Source organism: Salvia splendens, chromosome 10, assembly GCF_004379255.2.
Source record: "Salvia splendens isolate huo1 chromosome 10, SspV2, whole genome shotgun sequence".
Taxonomy (NCBI): domain Eukaryota; kingdom Viridiplantae; phylum Streptophyta; class Magnoliopsida; order Lamiales; family Lamiaceae; genus Salvia; species Salvia splendens.
In genome coordinates, this window is record NC_056041.1 from 21,462,597 (window position 1) to 21,470,250 (window position 7,654).

General features: G+C 33.7%; 1 pseudogene; it reads left to right on the plus strand.

The window, feature by feature from the left end:
* Positions 1-4,353: 4,353 nt before the first annotated feature.
* LOC121752762 lies at positions 4,354-6,911 on the plus strand (annotated as a pseudogene).
* The last annotated feature ends 743 nt before the right edge of the window (positions 6,912-7,654 follow it).

Genomic DNA, 7,654 nt, shown 5'->3' on the forward strand with positions numbered 1-7,654 from the left:
GATTAGTTTTCACTAGTACCCATTATAAAAATGGCATTTTTATTTAGAATTGTTACTCTAATGTACTAAGATGTATTACAACCTTCGATTTCACGCAGTGGAGGTTGTATGGTTCTTACATCATTGATAATTTGACATAGTATAATGTGGTGTTATGTAGTTTTGTAAGTGATTCTTTCCTTGTTCTTTCACGTGGTTGTGCTATGATCTTGTATTTTGTGGCTTTGGTTGGTTGTGAGGTGGTGCTTCATGTTCTTGCTCTCCCCTTTTTGTTCGTTTGTTATTTGTTGTGTCGTCTTGTTTGTTCTTTGTTTATATTGTTGTTGTTGCTTGGATTGGGTTACACTCCATCTGTTCCGTTGATGTTTTGGCTTGTCTCTTCAAGAAGGCTTTAAGGTCTCGGTACTTCTCGAAATAGGTGTCTCAATTCTTACACAAAGGGTATCGACATTTGGCAGAGGTGAATGGTCTGATTCAAGAGTGGCATCGATGTGCGAAGATTGAACCCTAAATAAGATTAGGGGGAGCCAAGCTAGGTTTGGCAACCAATATTAAACGTTGAGTGGGGGTTCGATGTGTAATTTTGGCTAATCAACGTGTAATTTGAGTAATTGACGTGTACTTTCAACTATCAGAGTTGATATTTCAACATTTGAAAATTATTTGTGGGGCATTTTATACCTAAAAATGAAATGATGAATACTAAAGAGTAATAGCCTAGACAGTGGAACATCTTTGAGGAAACGCCTAAACGATGGGACAAAATCAACCATTTACGCTTAAAGTGAAAAAAGCCGATTCTTCCCTTTCCCTTCACTTTAATGATTCCGTCCCTTTTAAAATTGTGTTCGAGATCCGACATTATATGCAGCCGAGAGTGGTGACAGAGGAGGTGGGGCCAGTGGTGGACACACAGCCAAGGGAGGAAGGGCTTAAGCCCTCCCCAAATTATTATTTTTTAAATATTTTGTACTTCAAAAAATTTAATGTCTGAAAAAATGTCTTTAGCCCCCACTAAACTACTGTATCTGAAGTCTAAAATGTAAAAGATTGAATAAGAAGAAGGGGATGAAACTTGAAATTGCAAAAGAAAGTTTTAAAAAAATGGTTGTCGTTGCCGCTTGAAGAAGAAGATGAGATAACCAAGGCTAATTAAATTAATAATAATAGTAAAATTTGCAAATGTCAAGTCCCCTACCTATAGGCTACACCCATATCACGTGTTCTACATTTATTAGTACCTTTTAGTGTTTTACAAATGTTTAATTGTTGCACTTTAATTTAAAAATATTAGTCCCTCCGTCCTAACTAAGTTGAGATAAAACTTTTGGATAAGGAGATTAAGAAATTTTGTTGAAAAGTAGGAGATAAGGAATAAAGTATGAAATATAAATGAAAAGTAAAGTTGATGATGGAATAAAGTAAGACTGATTGGATATTTTATATTTTGTTAAAAAAGGAAATGACCCAACTTAGTTAGGACATTTGAGGAATACAGCTCAACTTAGTTGGGACTAAGGGAGTACATGTTTTCATTACTCTTATTAAATACAGTAAGTTCAAATATTTATCTTTTGATTCATTAGTTATTTTAAAATTTTGATAACCTTTTTATCATATATTATATTATTAATGACGAAATCTCTATTTTTAAATGACGAAAGAAGTATATACTATATCAATTTCACTATAAAACCTTTTGATAACCTATTTCAACTAGTTTATCAATTTATATTGCATACTATATCAATTTCACTATAAAATTCGTGTCGCTGCAGAAATCTCTATTTTTAAATGACGAAAGAAGTATATACTCCCTCCGTCCCTAAAGAATATACAATTTGGATTCAACATGGGTTTTAATGCAAAATTAGTAATGTAAGAGAGATATAGAAAGAAAAAATAATTAAAGTATTGTTAGTGTAGAATCGGTCTCACCTCACTAGAGAGAAAACGGTTTCTGAAATTAGAAAGTATATATTCTTGTGGGACGGGCAAAAAGGAAATAGTATATATTCTTGTGGGACGAAAGGAGTATTAACTAAAAAAATTTACTGTACAGCCCCTCCCAGAAAATATTTCTGGGTCCGCCACTAGGTGGGGCCATTGCCGGAAGGGCTTCCGATAAACCCTTTAGCTTATTCGCCGGGAAAGCTTTCTCCCATTTCCCACGTCCACTATCGTGCTTCCTCAATTTTTAATTTTGAGAGTAGTTTTATCAATTTTTTTGGCCATAGTGAGTGTTAACCCGTTGAATATATGTCCTCGTAACTAGTCCTTCTCTACTTTCATACTATACTACTAAATCGATATCTACTTATGTCAGTCACATAACCAATTGCCTCAGCCTTAAATAAAAGTGTTAATATCATGTACGTCCTTCAATTCCCTATCCTTGAGGGCATGCAAACTCATTTACATAAACGTCAATTTATTCAATATATTCGTAGCCTTTTTTAGATTTGGAGTACTACGCGATTGAAAGAACACAATTTTCCCCACTCATCCATCTATATCGATATGAATAACTACGATCTCAAATACTAATAACTAAGATAAATTCTTAATCATCAAATTTAGAGATCAACTAGTTAAATAATGTCTAAGTGGTTAATATCTTAATTTTTAAAAATTAATTTAGTTAATATTTTAAATTTAAAAAATTGTTAAATTAATTGTAATGTATCAATGTTCATTTTGATAGTGTATGATAATTAAAACGAATCATGTTCTCTCTCTTAAACACCATCTTAATACTTTAAATTCACGTGAACTCTCCGAATTTAAATTATTTTTGCAAAAAATATATCAAATTAAAGATTATACCAGATCCTAATTGCATAGGACCAAATGATGAAATTCGATAATTTTGTTTTGAATTTTTGTATATTTCGATAAACAGTTTAGTATTCCTTCTAACATATCTATCATAATATGTTAATATAATACATGTACAATATCAATATAATTATGTTGATATACATGTAACTCTGTTGATATTTTTAATGTACTATGTTGACATCACAAAAATCACGAAAATTACTAGATTCTAACAAATTGATGATTTTACCCATTTTTTGATATCTTGTATAGTACTATAAATTTGATATTTGGAAACTTTAATCTTTTCCATTCATTTTAAGATATAATGGTCATTGATTGATCTTGTTAATACACTAGAGTACACTAGCTAGAGTATTATTTGCATTTTAACATGACCTTGCATATGCCTATATCTATCTAGATAACCAACTGAAACATGGAGTATATCTTAATTTAAAGAATATTAGTGATATAAAAAAGAGTCACGAATTCGCAACTCCAAAACAGAATCTACGCCACACTCTTCTTTATAGGACAGAACTCTTTGACGCCTACATTTATAAAATAGTGATAAGAAGATAATAGAATTTTCCCAACATTAAATGTAATGTTTGAATTGTAGTGATAGTGATCAGAGTGATAGATAACTATTTTTTTCCTCATAATCCAAAAATGAGGGTTGAGCAGCAGGCTCTCTAATGTTCCAGAACTTTGCTACCCTTATTCAGGAGAAGGGATACAAACCCACCCCACAAGTAAACCTCCTCGATCACATAATTAATAGACAAGCCTTGTGCAATAGGCTCAACCTACAACAGACTAATGGTATCGAGTTTATAACTTTCAATCACCATCCACTCCACCCATAGGTGGCGTGCACATGTTCTCTTACGCACTCAATATCCCACATCAATTGTGGAAGCAACTTGTATGTGGTTCATAGATCAAACTGACTTTCTCTCCTGGCACAATAATAATTTGAGATGAGTTTTCATGTTTTTTTTTTCAATTAATTCTTGGGAGTGACCTCTCTTCTTTGCTACCTGGTCTTGGTCTTGTCTTTAGGGTGTTTGACAAATTTGTTGTTACCACTACGAAACCAACACGTCGCTAATTTTTTCTTCTCTGATTCAATGATATAAATAGGGGTCGGGAATTATACCGAAATACCAGAATACCGGACGTATCATACCGAAAAAATATCGAAAATACTGATTTTTCGGTATACCGTAGTTTTTGGTACGGTATGATACAGTACCGAAAGATTCGGAATGGTAACTGGATTAGATTTCTTATATCGCGGTATACCGAATCTTCGGTATACCGGTATATACCATCATACCGAATCGTCGATATATACCGACACTTCAGTATACCGATTGATTATTATATATATAAACATACTATATATATATATATTTATGTTATATTTATACTAAAATTTAAAAATAGAATTCTCTATTATACGAAAATAAAAAATAGAATTGTTTTTTGAATATTTTGGGTATAATAATTTTTTTTCGGTATAACATGTATAACGGTATGTCGTACCACAGTTCGGTATTCCGCAAAAGTACGGTATACCGAAACACGGTATAGTAACGGTATCAAAAACTACCTTACCGAATTTCTGGTACACCGAAAACTTCGGTACAGTATCGGTATGATATTTTGTCATACCGTAACTTTCGGTACGGTATATAGTACGACACTCATGGTACGGTATACCGTACCGAACCAGTACCGAATCACCCCTAGATATAATTCATTAGTTTTACAACTTCAACATATCTAGTAATTGAATGTATAGAAAATTCCACATTCTTCCAATTTGCGGAGAATTATTTACCACTTCTAATCATATACTAGTACAACAAAAAAGATTAGCATCAGATGCCACAATCCCAAAAATGTATAGGCATTTTATAGGCCTAATTAGGATTCTCTTTAACAATTCATGATCGCAAAATGTAAAGCAAGAAATAGCATAATTCTTAATCCTAAACCCAAATATCTTTCTTTCTTCTAATATACCAAATCAAAAAGTTAATATAAGTATTAAGATTAGTGCGTCGTTCTTGCACCCGGGGATTCCTATGTTGATCCTGCTTCATGTTAAACTAAGCTATCTGTACCAATTCCCATAAATCATGGATCAAGAAATAGTGTTGACCACTTTTAATAAACAAAACACGATAAAGCTTGTCTAGGCCATAAAAGGAGGAATCTAAGACAGGGAAGCAACAACAACTACATAATTTAATCTTTTTTATAGTGATTTTAGCAGCACTTTCTCTAAGTGTGTGCATAACCTGACCTGAATCATTTCTTAAATCTAATGATTTTTATGGAGTACTACTTAGTGGTATTTGTTTCTACTTCTATTTCATGTCTCATTTTCCAAAACTTTGCTACATGCCTACTTATGAACATTCATAATCATCACTTATTATTTGGCACTCTTTCCTTGTCCAAATTATTTACCAACTGTTAAAATTTATATTCACTCCTACAAAAGTTAACATAAGACTCTCATAATCCATCTCCAAATATGTCACTTATTAAACCGAAAGGGAACGATTGTTATTCTTAAATCTTGATTAGCTTCTTATCCAATAGTAAGGGTAAACAACAATCTATCTACCCACTTCCCAATCACCTAAACATGACAATCTTTCCATCACCACCATATCTTCATTGGGTTCTGGTGATGTTTCACTAAGGAAACACACTACAAGCATAAAAACAGCATTATAGGATAGGCCAATGCCATCAAACATCTTTTGCAGTAAAGATATTTGACTGCTCTACCACCCTAATTCAAAAATGGTTTCTCTATGCAAAAATAATCATTGTCTAATTGCAAGTGAAATGGCCCATCAAATTCTGCTACAAGTTTATATATCCTCTTCAGCAGCCACCTATCTTGTTACTAATAATTCAAGTAGTCTACAAATCTCTCTCTCTCTCTCCTATCTTGTTATTTGATCATCATCATCTCATTCTCCAAATCTCATCACCCTGTTTTATCACCACACTCTTCTGCTTCACTCAAACCTTCCACAAACCTCTTATTTTTAATACTCCAAATCCATAAGTTGTTGCTCAATATGCTGGGAAATTCAGTGAATTTGGGCACATATTGGGAAATTTATGAGATTTGCTCACTATCTATTTTATTTTTGTCTCTTAATTGGCTTCATGCTAAACTAGAGAGCTTATAAATTACTACTAATTCTCAGAAAAAAAAAACAGTTAATATAGCAAACAAGAAGAAAAATCTGAAATTGAGCCGTCCAATCGAAAACGAGGAATATACCTTCTATAGGAGCAAGAGCAGCAATGGCAGTTGCGGAATTCGATTCATAATCACACATATCCCCACCGCCGCCGCCTGTATCGCATCCGGAGAGATGCGACGCACAAAAATGCCCGTGGCGGCCGTACTCGAGCTCCAAGGTTTTCAAGGCGAACACGGCGCTGATCATCGCCGTCCTCTTCTGCGCGCTGGAGTTCAACGCCGGCATCCGCTACATCGTGCGCCTGTATTGCGGAGAACGGCGCGGCGGAGGAGGTTCGAGGTCTGAGCTACGCGGAGGGGATGAAGCTGGGCGGGGAGGAGACGGAGTGCATAATCTGTCTGGGTGATTTCGCGGTAGGGGAGAAGATCAGAGTTCTGGATAAATGCAAGCATGGATTCCACCTCAATTGCATTCAGAGATGGCTCATTTCGCACTCTTCCTGCCCTACCTGCAGAGCCAATTGCTCCTCCCCTTCGCCTCCATGAAAATCATCCAAGCTTGGAGTTTCAGTTCACAGTTTTGGTGTGAAAATATTTTCCCCATTTATCTCTTCCTTATTTTCCTTTTCCATTTTTCTTTAGTTTATCCTTTTTATTTCAATTTAATATACGTAATCAACTTGTCTAATGCATAATTTTTAATCATATTTGTATAGGATTGTATTAGGATGATAATCACTTTTAAAATAACAATGTATCACCAATGAAGACATTAGATTTAGGAGCAGATTCATTCTTAGTTTGCCATGTGGTAGGCTTGTTTGTCTATGTATTGAAGCAATTTGAATCATATGACGAATTGTTTGCCTATGTGTTGCAGATTGCTTGCTTCGGTTGTCATTTTAAATATGGTTTCATCATAGTGCTCCGAATGCGTATAACTTTTGCTTGGAACCTTATGCTGAATTGCTTATCTATGTATCGTAGATTGCATGCTACGTTGTTGTTACGTTGTTACTTTAAGAGTGGTGTCATACTCTTGAGGGTAATAAATGACTCTAACTTACTAATTTGAAGATAAACCTCTTATAAGTAAATTGTAGTAGTACTAATAAACAGATTCAGTTCCATAATCCACATATAATTAAAATACTCCCTCTGTCTCATAAAAATGATATATTGAAATGACACACATATTTAATGAACAATTAATAAAATAGATGAGAGATATAAAAATTTAAAATATTATTTGTAGAGAATGATGTCCACCTTATTAAAAAAAAGTCACGAGAAATAGAAATTAAATTAAAAATATAAAACTAAAACAAAACTAAAAAAAATACAAATGTTGTGGATTGCCTCATAACAAGTGCTTGTTTTGCATCTTTAGTCTAACGTTGTCGTTGAAATTTTTGTCCAATGCTCACGTCTTTTTCATTATAAATGCTCTTAATATCTAAATATATCCATTCTAATTTTTTTGGAGTATTGTTCGTTTCAAATTTATTTAAGAATTTTTAATGCTCACTACGTCTACGAGAAATGGTCCAATCTTTTCATTACTGGGTGTTCGCAAAAAATAGTCACATC